We start from the raw sequence: 14,385 nt of genomic DNA, 5'->3' as shown, positions 1-14,385 counted from the left end.
TTTAAAGACTATAATACTGTTTGGGTCTTTCTCCTTTCATACGTTCAGTTTCACTTTTCCATGGTATCTTACAGTCTTTGTAAATTGCTCCTTCTCTTACTTGAAATAAGGGTGTCTGTCTTTAGAGGCTAGTGAAAACATACTCTTTAGTCTTTCATGAGTTCACTATTGTATTTAAATGAACAAGTCTCTCTTTATCCCTTAAAGTCTTTAAGAGAATATAGCCCAGATCCTCAGATATACTCCCATCTGTATCAACATTTTCGGGGATTACATGTGAGGTAGATTGTTATCTTTGTTCTTGATATTCTATTTTGTATTCACTCCCCATCCTGTACCTTCGTCTCATCTGGTATCAATGCTTCCCCATTGTTCATTTATATAGCGACTCGACTCGTCAATTCGAGTTAGCTGCTCCACTTCGTTTCGGCTCGTGGCAGCCTAAAATATACCCCTATTCTCTCTCTTACCGGTGACAGCTGTTTGCTTCTGTGTGGCTCTGCCCGGCTTCAACTCTGTCCCTCACGTCTCTTCTCGCCTTCAGCGCTTCGCCTCAGCGCAGCCTCCGCTGACCGAAACTCCTCCCCTCGGCGCTCTTGGCGGTATATCAGCTGCTCAACTTCGCGGCTCTCGATGACAGCGCCTCCTTCCTTCGGCGTTCCCGGTGGTGGATCAGCTGTTCGACTCCACGGCCTCCGATGACAGAAACTCCCCCCCTCGAGCTTCTCAATGGATGATCAGCTGCTTGGCCCAGCGCGGCCTCCGCCTGTACGAGCTCCGTCCTCAGCTACTCTCCTCAGCAGATCAGCTGTTCAGTTTTGCGCGGACTCTCCCTCTCTTCAGCTTTTCTCGCCCTTACAATGAAAGAACTGAATAGCGATTTCAAACGATTGCATATAATATTAATTTCAACAACTTGTAGTTAACTCTGCAACGGCACAACTCCCCTCAGCTTCTCGTCTAAATCAATAAGCCCAGATCAAACCGTCGCTCTTCAAATCCTCCTCCTCTGTCTCCTGGCAACCGAAAAACAAAAACAAAGAAGAGACAATTGTTGTCAGAAAGCTTCCTTTCCATCAAAGCTTCTCTGTGATTGGCCCAATGACCTGTCAATTACTCCCTTCAATCAGATAGATTCAATTAACCCTTCATATGGTCCTTCTGCCTCGTATTAACCGAGCCTGAGCCAGCTGGTGTCCTTGTTGTAGAATCTGCTCCATTTTTATCACACAGTCTTAATAGTGTTATGTGAAACCTCGGAAAACATAACCGGTGAACATGAAAGATTATCAGATAAACACTTATCACTTATCTGAAAACACAGAGTCATTAGGATCCAAATCTATAATGGCAACATCACTTATAGGTTGAGCATGCCATGGAACAATTGCTGATTTTTTAGCTGTAGTTTCCAAAGCATCTAAAATGGCTGTATCTGTTAAGGACATGTTATTCAATTGCAGAGACCGCATAGGTACAGAGCCATCCGACGTGATGGACACCGGCAAGAAACATTGTAAGGGAACACAGACATGATTGAAATTAGATTGCTTACCACTCTCAACCACTATTACACTGTGTGCCGATGTCTCAACCATTGTTTTTCTGGCTCTATGGCTGATAGAGAGCCTTTACAAAACACGCAGATATCTGCATTTGCGAACCCACGCCCATTGCCTTTCCCTCCAACAGGTGTAGAGTATTCATGATTCCTTGGCCTGTGAAAGGCGAACGGGGCTCTCGTTCAGTGACAGAGGTGTAAGTCTGGTGGGCATATCAGTTTTAAGGGTTTGAACCACCATTTAATGCTAAAGATTTTCCAATTAACAAAAGAGAAGTTGACCGAGACTCCTTGCCGCAAAGGTGCACTTCCGGGTACTTCCAGTGGCGCGCGCGCGCTGGTGCGCGCGAAAGTCTATTTTTGAAGCCTTGCCTCCAAAATGGGCGTGGCCTGGTTGCCGCACGCAAAGGCACCTCATAACAACTATAAATAAAATTAAATAAATAGAATCAGTGTCAACTTCCACTATAAGGACAACCTAATCCATTACTGTGGCCAAGTCCATTATACCGTCCGTATTCTTTATGTGAGTCTCAAGGTGACTCACTGGTCCGAAATCCACAGCCGACAGCAAGAAGAGCAGAGACACGGCAAAGGGGCTCTTCCGAGTACTTCCTGTGGTGCGCGCGTGCTGGTGCGCGCAAAAGTCTATTTTTGAAGCCGTGCCTCCAAAATGGGCGTGGATTGGATGCTGCATGCAAAAGCACTTCAGAACAACGTCTGCAATCGTTATGTGAGTCTCAAGGTGACTCACTGGTCCAAAATACGCAGATGACAGCAAGAAGAGCAGAGACACGGGCAAAGGGGCACTTCTGGGTACTTCCTGTGGTGCGCGCATGTTCATCTACACTCCAGGTCATATAGTTACATTGTCCATTCGGGTTACAATAAACCCATCGTCCCACGTACCTTTTATGATTCTTTCGATACAGAAATGTTGTACCCTCAGGTGCTACGATTCTAGCCTTTATGTATAGCTCCTAGCCTTTATGTATAGCTCCTTTCCATCAATCATGATCTTCATTCCTACCACCTTCTTTTCTGTTTTCTTGCATTGCGCAATCACCATCCTGACTATACAGAATACAAACATTACTAGCAGCAGTATTACTCCAAGAACCTTGAAAAGATTCCCCAACCACTGAGGAATCCAAGAAAACAAGGAGGTAAACCAACTGTCATCTTCAATGTCATCTGTCTCTTCTTCCATCTTGGTATGCAGGTCTGTCAACATCGATATGGCCTATGACATAGTCCCATTCTGGCCATCGTGAGAAGGTATGCATGTGCAACTTGATGGCCCAATTTTGGTGTAAACTCCTCCTTCCATCGCTGTGATCATATAAAGGACATATCTGTTCTAGATGGTCATCAATCGTATGGCCCTCAGCTCTTCTTTAATGGTGTTGCATCCTTTTATGGTAGCGTTGATTGTCTGCAGAAGCTCCCAGTTGATGATATGCATCTATTTGGCATTCACCACTGTTTGAATTCCAGGCAGAAATATAGCTGTCATAATCATAGCAGTCTTGTTGAACAACTTGTGCTCCTCAGGAATGGTTTCATACTAGGGGTGTACCGAATAGTTAATTTACTATTCGGCCGAATACCGAATAGTTGGTCTAGCTATTCGACCGGAGCCGAATAGTGAGCTGAATAGTTGTTTTTTTAGGCAAACATGTTCTAGGGCATAATAAACTACATTTCAATGGATAAACTAAGGAGGCATTCTATTGCATGGGTATTAATGTTTATTAATTGGACACATATCTCTGTAAGCTTATTAAAAAGAAAAAATAAATACAAAACAGATCTGGAAACTTACTTTACTCTTATGTCACTCACTAATAAGAGTAACATGTAAGGGGAAGGTTTCTCACCAGGATTGTAGGCACCAAGCAGTGATTTGCATCCGGGTGGAATGGCAAGCCGTCTCGGAGGTGAGCTTCCTTGGTTGGTGCTGAGTCTTAGCAGCTGTATGACTAAAAATAAAGGATTATGTTAAGTGTGAGCGGCTGAGAGAAGGGTGCATCAATGTTTACTTAGCAACTAATGCACCCACCCTTATACTCCTATGCCAGACCCCAAGCACAGCAAGCCCCCAGCACTGACCAGAGGCCAATGCTGTCCCCTGCCGCACCCTCCCCACCTTGCAAATCACTCCTTCACAAATCTCAATTTCTATTGCATCACATTTCATCTAAAAACACCCCATTGGGTACTATTCAAACTGTGTCAGAAAAAGCTAGTATGGACCAGTTTTCTGGTGTCATAGTTGGGCACTTTTAGGGGAATTGTGGCGGGCCAGTTTGATGAGTTACTTCGCTATGCGGCTAATCGTTTTGAACAGTGTTGCTGAATGAATATTCTTTAAAATGCACAATTTCTACTGCATCATGTTTGAAGCAAAAACACCCCCTACGGTACTAGACAAACAGTGTCAGAAAAGGAATGAATAGCCATTTGCAACATTGAGCCATTTTTTTTGGGTTGGGCAATAAGGCAAATGCCTGAACCAAGACTTTAAAACCCGGGAGACTGCAAAGTGCAGCAACCCCTCTTGTCAGCGAAGAGACACAGATGAGTGATACGAAAGACAGGTAAAATATGCTTTCTAGATTCTGAGGTCCTGCAGACAGGACTCACTCTTCTGCCAGCTCAAACCTGCTCCAATGAAAACAAAATAAAAGAGCAATGGCGGCACACTTTGTACCAATTATTTGAAGCATCGTATTGAAATGAAAAAAAGGTTAACAATGCTGAGTGCCATCAAAGTGAAATTTCATGAATATGTCAATAATGCCATGCTAAGCGCCTGTTGCATAGTATCATGCCAGTTGTCAGCCCTCTTGCAGAAACCTGTGAGTCTTTGGGATAGCATAAAGTGGACAGAAGACTTTTAGGATGATAGTAAAAACCCTGAAGCGAGCACATGCCTTATTTGCAAGGATTGATGACTTTGATCCTGTGTTGGGGGGGGCTTAACACATTTCAAGGCCACTGGGGTGGGCAAAGTGCCCCGGCAGCCTAGTGAGTCTGGGGGCCACTCCGGGAGAGTGGAGCAGCCCCCAAATAATACAAAGAAGGTTGTGCTACCGGATTTGCACCAGTGGCCTGACAGAAATATTGTACATTTTGGTGAGGCCACAGGGGTGCAGGAAACCCCCAGTGGCCTTAACGTGTTGAAGGGAGGGGGAGGGACTTAGGAACATACCTGGGTAGTGGTCTCTCTGGGTGCTGGTGTCTTCTGGTCCATCGTTGGCATAGGAAGTGAGGAAAGGGAAGAACTGTTCTATTCTCTCACTTCCTATTTCAACGCCTGCAGAGGCTGCTTCCTTTGTTGTCAGGCTGCAGTAGCCAATAAGCAAACAGCTTATTTGGCTTCTGCAGCCTAGACACTGCCATACTTTCTATGATTGGCTGTCATCTCCCAAACAGGGACAAGACAGCTAATCATAGAAAGTGGACTTCGGCTTCGAGTCACTACGGCAGAAACTATTCTGCCAAAGCTGAATGGCTGTTTTTCAGCTGAACTTCGGCAGAATAGTGACTTGAAAGCGAGGTTCATACGCAGTTATTGATTTGGCTGAGAAATAATTGTTTCTTTTTGATTGTCGAAGTTCAAGTGATCTTTTTCTCAAATGGTCATCCACTTTTGGAAATTCACCAATATTTAAATCGCTCTGAGGATTCATCAATGCTGGAACATGGATGAGCACCAGAGAACACACTCTGCTTCAATTTTTGGGCAACTTCATATAGGCTTTAGATCCACAAGCCCAATATTGATCCATAAGGACAGCTGTCTCTTTGCTCATTCCAGGAGCGTCAATTGTGGTTTTGCATCCTTTATTATATGCCTAAAGGTTCTTTCCATGGCTTCGGAAACATATTGTCACATTAACCAATGGAATTACAACGGCTGTGCTTGTCAGTAACTTGGAGTGCTTGGCCCATGACTGTAAGCATCAATCATTCACTCTCTGCACTTCTTGAACGTATTCCATTTTCAGCAGATGAGCTGCACAGGACATCAGTCCTTCTTCCCATCCATCCATACTCGTCCATAGATCAATAGTTGTGTTAGTTCCCAACATACAGGCGATCCTGCTATTTCCATCCGATCAGGACAATTCATTATTTTCATTTCTTCAACGATCACCTTGTCCTGTCCTCCAGCAGGAAAAACAAGCATTTTGTCTTTTCATCCAGGCTCCTTGGAACTGTCCTTGAGTCGTACATGCTGCAAGATGGCTGAGGCCTTTCGCATCGTATTCTGATACCTCCTTCAAAATTAAAGTCGTTACTATATTCATGGCATAGGGGATGAGACAGCAGACATACCAACTCTCATCAGATGCTCTTTCCCCCACCTTTCTCATGTGTTGATACCACATATTATTCCCCAGGTGAGCTGAATTATCTAGATAGGTATTTATCCCTTCATTATCTTCTCTGAATCTATTTTATGTCTCCTAACATACCCTTAGAGATCAAGGACATTGTCATCATTCATACTCATAGTGGGCGGAATCATAGGAATTCTTTCTTCAGCAGAACCATTAAGATATTAGAGACTATGGAAAATAAGGAACACAATTATAACGAGAAACTCATGCAAATATATACTATGCATAGAAATCTGGACAACCATTTCTCATGCCATCCGACAGCTTTCTGTACTTGTGCTCTCTCTATAATCATGTCGTCTTCTTCATTAATCATTTTTAATACAATCATTGAGTTTCTTTTACATTTGCAACTGTACAACTGTTCAATTATAGCAAAAAGGAGTCTTCTTATCACCGTTTTTAGGATCCTGCAAAAAAGTGTGAATATTAACATGTCTTCTAACAAGAGAAGGGTTAGATTGACGTATGTACACAAAGACATATGAACACAATGACAGCTACCACAAGCTGATCACGGTCACTATTGGCAGGTATCATGTATTTTTATCACTTAAAACAGATATTCTCCACAAAACAAATCTGGATATTGATCTCTCTTCCAATTTCTGATCAAGAACTGACGTTTATGCATAATTCTGATGCATCATTCACTGCTTTTAAATATTTCTAAAAGTGTCTATTGAATTCCTGTCCAAATAAAGTACATGTTAGTCACTTGTTGTCTTATCGTCTTTTTTCTTAGTCATCGATCGGGTCTGCACACGTGGAAATTCATATTCGTGTCTTGCTTCTGCATCAGCAACATTGGGAGGGAGTGTCTTGTCTTTATAAATCTTCACATCATTCAGATGCAGCCAAGCTTGTCTACCCGAAACCTTAACAGCAGAAGGGAAAACTTCCTCAACAAGGAATAGGCCATTAAATTGAGGCTTGTGCCACTTCCGGGTGAAGTTTTTAATTAAAATCAGGTCCCCAACATATAACTTAGGTGGTGGTAATGGTTCACTCAGATTGGTTGCCAAATTATCTTCTTCTGTGTTCCTAGACCTTCCCCCCGATGTTTGACTTGATCTGAAAGGAAAGAAATACTGGTAGTCATACATGTCAAATAATCATGCATCCCATCACCTAACGTTTTGGCTATACTCAGGGCTTCAATCCTAATGCTAGACGGAGGTGTAAGGGGTGCTCTCATTCAAAGCCCTGTTACCAGCTTGTGCGGGGTGAGGTGGTGGGCTGAACCTGGCTGATTCCAAAGAGCATATAAAGCCTGCGGAAGGCAATACAGCCATCCCTTTTTCAAAGTCAATTTAATCTTGGCAATCCTCTCTTTGAGGAGGCTGTTGAGTCTCTCACATGTCCCGTTTGCTTCTGGGTTATATGCAGAAGAGAACGTGTGCTTTATACTCAATAAAAGCCCTATTTGTTTGAATAGCTCATTGACAAAATGTGGCCCATTATTGGATCCTAATACTTCGCACACACCCCACCTCAGGAAAACTTAGCATACTAAAAACTTTGTGGCACAAGTGGCATCAGGGTGTGCAGACAGAGCCACTTCAATCCACCTACAGAAGGGGCACACCACCATTAATAGATACTTATATCCATTACATGTCTGCAGCATATCAACATTGTCAATATTTAAATGCTGAAACAGATCATTTGGTCAAGGTATTACTCCTCTAATCCTTCTCAATGTATGCCAAGCAGTAAACTTTTGACACACAATGTAATTCACCATAAACAGTGCAATGTGTTCCAACAAATTAGGAATGAACAAGTCTTCTGCAATATTGGCAGCAAGACTTTCTCTAGTTAAATGCGCGAGGTAATGCAGCTGTTCAAGCGCAACTTTTAATAAAGTTACTGGCATCACTGGCTTTTCAGTGCTTTTCTGTTTCCATAAAGCTTCTGAGGGGGATAAAGAACACCCCCTTCGCTTCCACAGTTCTTGCTCTTGCTGTGGTGCTCTTCCCTGAATCTCTATTATTTGAGTTATCGACAGTGTATTAAATCTCTCCTGTACTAACATGGTTGTAATCGGATTCTCTTTAATATCCTCAGTGTCAAAACTTGAAATTTCTGGCCAATATGCAACCCTTTTTGATTCCATGTCTGGGGCTTCTTCCTTCACGCAAGAGAGAAAGTCTGTTAGTTTAGTATGAGCTGGGCATATTATGACTGCTAGGGCCACTGGGAGTTGTAGTGCCTTAATGAGTCTATCCAATAAGGATGCATGTTGCACTGGAGAGCCGTCTGCACGGAGATAGCCCGTCCTCTTTCCAACATGACAATCCTGCATGCATGGTTGACATCACATAGGCAGAGTCACTGCACACTGTCACTTCCTGCCCTTCATGTTTCTTAAGCGCTACAATAAGCGCTACTCATTCTGCTGCTTGTGCTGAAAAGTGAGACGTAACCTTGCACTCGCCACCGCCTCGAATTCTCCATTTAATCTGTGTCTTACTACTGCAGCTACTGAAAGCCTTTCCTCACTAGTCAGATCAATTTTCGAAGAACCATCAATAAAAAGAATATCCCCACCCGCCAAAGCATTCTCTTTCACACGGGGTATATCATCATAGAATTCAACATAACTAGCACAGTCACGCACATGATCACCTCCTTCTACTGGCTCAGCTTTGAATGTGGCTGGGCTCACTGTTTTAAGACTTGCAACATTAATTGTTGGATTAGAATCCATTACCTCACAAGCTGAAGCTCTTTGGGATGTTAATGTGCCCTTAGGTTTCTGTTACGCTCATCTGGTCTCTGCGGGGACGTAGGGGCATGGTTGCAGCCCCCCCTGGAAGTGGATTCTCCTTGTCAGACTTCTTCCCCTGCTCATATGCTGTGGGCTTCGCTGATTGTTGACACTGCTCCTGCATGGACATGAGAGATCGTCAGAATGCGAATATATGACTGCTGTCTCTCTCGAACCCTTCTTCCCAGAATGTGGTGAGCATGTGCCGACCTATATAGTCTCACCTGTTGATTGATGATGACGAGCTCTCCGTCCTGCTTCTCAATGCAGGGGCACTTTTGATGGACCAAGTTCCTTCACTGGCCCATGTGCGTGGCAGCCCAGACCAGCTGCGGCTGAACCACCCCTGAAGATAAGTGTCTTATGGCTTTTAAAATATTGTGATGTTGATTCTTGATTATAGTCCATATCTTTTAATAATGTCTTTCCTTCACTTTATCCCAACAGATGAAATGAGGCCGAGCGGTAGTTGAGGTGCATGAAGCGAGGCCAAATGGGAAGAAAATGGAGTCCACAATGCTCTGACAGAAGGTGGGTGTTGATTTAAGGTTAAGCGCAAGGATTTGTCAAAGCGCGACCTTAAACGTAATGTCTTAGCAAATTCTTTTCAGATGGATTGTTCTTGGTGTCACGATGTCGAGCTGGAGCGCTGCTTTCTGGAGGTCTGGAAATGGATGATGAATGCCAGAGTCATTGATGATGCGTGCCGAAGAAAGCAGATTCCAAGGTAAGTGCAGCGGCTGGTAGCTGGAAACAAGGTAAGATGCGCTCAGGCTGGTAGCTGGTAGCAAGGTAAGATGCGCTCAGGCTGGTAGCTGGTAGAAAGGTAAGATGCACTCAGGCTGCTGCTGGAAATAAGGTAAGATGCGCTTAGACAGCGGTGAGCGTTATGCTGCAGTAGCAGAATAACATGAAGCGCTTGCCTGAGAGCTGAGCAGGCTCATATAGCCTAGCTCTGGCCACGCCCATTAGCCTTGACTCGCTAGCCCCACTCTGCCACTCCTAAGGGATGCTTACATGTGCAGTCTGACACTCCCCAGCAGCCACGCCCGACCGAATGCACCTGCAGGCCCCTGCAGGGAAAACAAAGTACTTGCACCAAATAAAAATGTGCTAGTGCACATTTAATCATGAGCCTGGCGACATAGGCGCCAGGATTAAGTCCAGCTCGGCCCTCCATGCTGTATTGTCTCCAAGGGACAATAAAAGGTAGTGTTACTCCGTGCTCTCATTCCCTGATGGTGCGGGATCTGGGTTTCTGGGCCAATGGCGATGACAGTTTATCTAGAATGGCAAATAGAGCATGCTCCATGTAAAGGATCAATGAACAGCCCATGACAATACTGGTGGACCTCTCAATTGCAAACACGGCAGCTGCCAAAGATTGTTCGCAAGGGAAGTGTCCTCTCAAAACTGGGTCTACAATTCCACTGTAATATGCCATAGGTGTATACTCTAATGTGGTTCTTTGTGTAAGTACTGCTGTCATGTCTGTCCCATTTGTGTTTGAAAACAAATACAATTCCTTGCCAGAATTGGGAATCCCTAAAACAGTGGCTGTACAAATTGCTTTTTTCAACTCCTCAAATCCTTCCTCCATTTCTTCGGTCCATTGTATTTTTATTTTACCAACTTGTGCTTTCCTTAATGCTTGTAAAAGTGGCCTTGTGTACGTGCTATAATCAAACACCCACGCTCTAACATAATTACACAAACCGAGAAACTCCTTCATTTTTCTCACTGTGTTCGGCTTTGGTGTTTTCATAATTGCTTCAGCCCTTTCAGGTGTTGCTTTCTTTCCTTCATGTGAAATTAACTGACCAAGTATAACACCTCTTCTTCACAATACTGTAATTTCTCCTTGTCCATCGTATATACTTTGACCGCTAAAATAGTCATCAGTGGATAGAGTCCTGCCTACACTCATATTCTGTTTTACTGCAAATCAATAGGTCATCTATGTACTGTTTCACCGAACTCTTAAGATCGATATTGCCTAGGTCCATCTGTAGGACTTTGTTAAAGATCGATGGCGGCTCACAGTACCCTTGAGGCAAATGAGTATGTTTTAGTATTTTCGGCAAAACGTAAAGGAAGTCAAGTCTTGTGAGTCCTTGTGCAACAGGATTGAGAAAAACACATTTTTCAAATCGATCACCGTGAATAATTGAGCTTCTACTGGGATACTGCACAAGGTTGTCGCAAGATAAGGAACTAAAGGAAACTCGCCGTCTACAATGTGGTTAAGTGGTCTCAAATCCTGGATAAATCTCCACGACCCCACTTTATATGTTTTAATAGGGTACACCGTGGCAATGCACGATGACTCTGATGGCACCAGATTCCCCTGATTCATCAGTGTTGAAATAGTCTGAAATATACCTTCATCAGCTTCTCGAGACATGGGGTACTGTTTTGCTTGGGGTAAAATTGCTCCTGGCTTAAATTTTATTTTAACCTCCCCTATCTCTTTCAATAAACCTACGTCCTACGGGCCTGTGGTACCTAGGGCACTTTACACATTTTCAAGATCCTCCTGAAAAAATGCTGGTTGTTGCCGCATTATTGCTATTCTCTGTGGGACTTTTCCGTCCTTATCCAATATGATATGCTCATGAAGAACACCACTTCGTCATCGCTTCGGTATTCCCTGAACATATCATCATCGGTTATGTCAGTGAGTCTGTATCCCTCCTCAAGAGCTTTCAATGTTCTCCATGGTCTGCCCTCACCGCCTGTCCCTTCGAGCATTGCCATCTCTCTTCGTACTATATCTGCTTCCAACTCTATAAGAATAGTCTGTCCTCCTTCCTCGTCCATAGGTATTTGTGGTCTGAATAAGAAATGCTTACTCACAGAATACTCCTGATTTTTTATCAACCTCTGCATAAAGAAAGAATGACTTATTCATTCTCTGTGTAGAATCAATCTTGTTCTTTATCTAGAGTTGTACAGTTCAACATAAAATAGACACTCAAGAGATAACATCAAAAACGGTATTTGACCGGAAGTACAGAAAATATTTACAACACATGAAACCAAAAAGTTTCTTGGCACAACAACCACTTTGTGTGTGTAAGACAAACTCAACCTCAGGTGTCGTTTGCCATGAAGTTCACATAAAACTAGCAAACACATAAACAATTAGACATTTGTAACATCACATATAAATGTCAAGGACACAAATAGTTTTCTCTATGTTAGGCAGCGTGAATATACTGCACTTGGGGGTAATGCGTCTACACCACAGTGTTTCAGCCGTTTCTAGGTGGGCTTGATGTGCCACATTTGGTGTACGGCCTTCATCAGGACGGGGGTCTGTACTGTATGATGTCTGTGCTGCAGGGGAAAGGGAGACTGTTGTCAGGGGAGTATTCAAGCAGCAATTATTTAAAGAAAGGAATGAATTGTGCACTGTGTAGTATCGAAAACACACACAGCTTACCTATGGGTATATTAATTCCACAGGTTGTGTTGTTGGGAGATACACTAGCCACACAGGCTGGTCTCTATATGATCATGTTTTCAAAAAGCAGAAACACCGGGATTTCTAATTAATGTTAGTGTCACCTTAAAAGTGGTTCAATGAAGCTCGACCAAAGCGGGCACTATTTACATGAAAGGAATCTTACCTCTCAAATGAAGGTGAAAAATCACTCTAATGTCAGCCTGGTTGCTTTGTTATCTCAAATGGCCCCACAGGAAAAACCTAGAGGGAGCAAGGGCATCCGATTACTATTGCTAGCATGACAAAACTCACAATTCTGTACGTGTGCCGGGAGCGCGATGTGCAGAATTACCTGTCTGTCTGCAGAGCCTGCACGCCGTCTGCCCCGCTAGAGCGTGTGAGTGGCCTCAGAACGCTGAGTCATTGAATGGTTCACAGAGGCCTGGCTGAAGCGTTAGTAATGCTGTTGCTAGGTCTCTGTGGCCTTCTATACGGCGGCCATCTTGGATGGGGATCATAAAACACTGATTGCGAAACGAGCAACAATATCTGCTCAATCGCGGCTCGAAACAAAAAACAAAAGTATTTACATTATACCCCATAGCTAAGGGGTTATAAATGGGTAATTTAGAACCCAATGTTTATGTGTGGTTGCTATGGCAACTGACCGTGTATGGTGATGCGTGTAGGATCAGGCAAAAATGCTGGTTTTGGATCTAAAGATGTGGTTAAGGATCCAGGACACGTCTTGCTGCCCCGATTTTCAATACTGGGGGCGGGAGAGACCTCATCAAACAGAGTAATTGTGGGTTAGACTGAATAACAATGCCTGACTCGTGCACCTTGTCATCTTAGTTGTACGTCACTGTAGTGTCTAGCACCTGAGTGTAAATACACAGTCCCCACCATTGGTGTATAGTTGCATAGATATATACATGGCTTGATACAAGTATGCATATTTAGTTAACATTGTGTCCTGAGCACATCACGAGGGCCTATGAGCTATATACATGGCTTGATACAGACTATGCATGTTTGGTTAACATTGTACATTTGGTTATGTTTAAGATAGCACTCTATACAAATGTGTTGTAAAGACATCTCACAACAGATTATTCAAAAAGTGATAGTATAACGTGTAACTCTTTGTTGTTGCTCCCACTGTGCACCAATGTGATGGGTAGTTTAGATTTCTATGGTGAGACAGACAGAGTTCAATATACTCATATTATACGACCCCAGTTCTATTATCTCCCCATAGCTGAGGGAAACAGTTGAAAGAATACACTAAGGTTAGTGAGGTGTAAAGGGGAACATAAATAGATATTTGTGGTAGGTCTCATAGGAAAGATTTCCACTCCACTGAAACGTTGAGCCCAACCTGTACAGTGTTGAGTTTATGGACCCAGCGTTGTTCTAGTTGTGTTAGTGTTTTGTTCAGGTCACCACCACGTTCAGCTGGTTTTACCTTTTGAAGGACGAACCATCTTAAATCAGTGTCCTTATGGTTCTTGTGGATGAAATGTTCCACTAGGGGCTTGTCCGCTACCTTATTCCTAATGCAGGAGCGATGTTCTGAAATACGCATTTTGATGGCGCGTATTGTTTTCTCCCTGTACACAGACTATTTTTTAAAACCCTTTGTAATCAAGATGCCATCGTACTTAAAGGATACCACCAGTACAATAAATCTACTGGATACCATTACTCTCACGGCCGACAGCTTCCTTGCTACGATGGATGTAGAGGCTCTATATACATTGATACTGCAACAAGAAGGACTAGAGGACATACGAGACATCCTGAACACCAGAGAAGACATAAACTCCACTCCAACTAATTTCATTCTGGAGTGCACAAGATTGGCCATGTCCAAAAATTTCTTTTTGTTTCAGAATCAAATCAACAAGCAAACTAAGGGCGTGGGCATGGGGGCCACTTTTGCCCCGGACATTGCAAATCTGTACATGTCTAGCTACAAAAAGAACATCCCCACTTGTTTTTTCATCTGCCTCTGTACTGGTTCAGGCAACCCCTGACATAAAATATTGTAAAATAATACCACGGCTCGCAAGTTTCAAGCTGCCATTTCTCCTGAATATCCTGAATGTAAGCAATAGGGTCTACATCTTCTTTCATTTTTCATGTGATAATTGCATCCATATCTGATGTATCAGGATTCTGTACCCTAAGA

General features: G+C 43.3%; 1 long non-coding RNA gene across 1 annotated transcript in view; it reads left to right on the top strand.

Annotated features, from left to right (window-relative positions):
• Positions 1-14,385, top strand: part of LOC138569882 (uncharacterized) — a 145,961-nt gene that overhangs the window by 83,567 nt on the left and 48,009 nt on the right. The gene's annotated exons all lie outside the window — the stretch shown is intronic.

This window comes from Ambystoma mexicanum, chromosome 2q, assembly GCF_040938575.1.
Source record: "Ambystoma mexicanum isolate Mex_15411 chromosome 2q, UKY_AmexF1_1, whole genome shotgun sequence".
In the NCBI taxonomy this organism is placed as follows: domain Eukaryota; kingdom Metazoa; phylum Chordata; class Amphibia; order Caudata; family Ambystomatidae; genus Ambystoma; species Ambystoma mexicanum.
This window is presented reverse-complemented; position numbering and strand designations above follow the sequence as displayed.